The sequence below is a fragment of the Moschus berezovskii genome, chromosome 27, assembly GCF_049115385.1.
Source record: "Moschus berezovskii isolate FMDL1 chromosome 27, NW_MosBer_1.0, whole genome shotgun sequence".
NCBI lineage: Eukaryota > Metazoa > Chordata > Mammalia > Artiodactyla > Moschidae > Moschus > Moschus berezovskii.
Genome location: NC_142486.1, coordinates 32,763,507 through 32,764,852, shown reverse-complemented (window position 1 = coordinate 32,764,852; position 1,346 = coordinate 32,763,507).

The window sequence follows — 1,346 nt, the reverse complement described above, 5'->3', positions numbered from 1 at the left end:
GAATTCTGTCAAGATTAAAAGTCAAATCAGAAATTCCCTGGCAGTCTAGTGGTTAGGATTTGATGCTTATGCTGCCGTGTTCAGGTTCAATCTCTGGTTGGGAAACTAAAATCCTAAAGCCATGAAGTATAGTCAAAAAATAAATAAAATAAAAAGTCAAATGTTATGGGGAAAGTAAAACAAAGTAAAGTAGAAAGTCAAGTGAAAGTGTTAGTCACTCAGTCGTGTCTGACTTTTTGCGACCCCATGGCATGTAGACTTCCAGGCTCCTCAGTCCATGGAATTCTCCAGGCCAGAATGCCCGAGTGGGTAGCCATTCTTTTCTCCAAGGGATCTTCACAACCCAGAGATCAAACCCAAGTTTCCTGCATTGCAGGCAGATTCTTTATCATCTAAGACATATACAAAAAGTGAAATGCTTATATTCATGCCAGATAAATATAATCAAAATAAAGTTAGCGTCACTCTATTAGTATAAGACAAATAGACTTTAAGATAAAAAGATTACTAGAGGTCAAGAAAGTCATTACATAATGATAACAAATTCAACAAGAAGATGTAACAATACTAGTTCTGTTCTTATATTTTTACCCTTTTGAAGGAGAGGCTTATCTTGCTTGGTTTTAATAGCTTTTCAGATATTTCAGATTTCAGTTCATTTCAGTCGCTCAGTCGTGTCCAACTCTTTGTGACCCCATGGATTGCAGCACGCCAGGCCTCCCTGTCCATCACCAACTCCCAGAGTTCACTCAAACTCATGTCCATTGAGTCGGTGACACCATCCAACCATCTCATCCTCTGTCGTCCCCTTCTCTTCCCGCCCTCAATCTTTCCCAGGATCAGGGCCTTTTCAAATGAGTCAGCTCTTCGCATCAGGTGGCCAAAGTATTGGAGTTTCAGCTTCAGCATCAGTCCTTCCAATGAACACCCAGGATTGATCTCCTTCAGGATGGACTGGTTGGATCTCCTTGCTGTCCAAGGGACTCTCAAAATTCTTCTCCAACACCACAGTTCAGAAGCATCAATTCTTTGGCACTCAGCTTTCTTTATAGTCCAACTCTCTCATCCATACTTGACTACTGGAAAAACCGTAGCTTTGACTAGATGGACCTTTGTTGGCAAAGTAAGGTCTCTGCTTTTTAACATGCTGTCTAAGTTGGTTGTAAAAATTTCAGATTTCGCTTAAACTAATAAGACATCGGACACGACTGAGCGACTGAACTGAACTGAATAAGACTAAGTTCCACAAGAGTAGGAATTTTTGTCTTTTTTTGTTCACTTCTAGTTTCCCAATGCCTAGTAAACATAGGGCCACACATGGGTTAGGCACTCCATAAATGAAACAC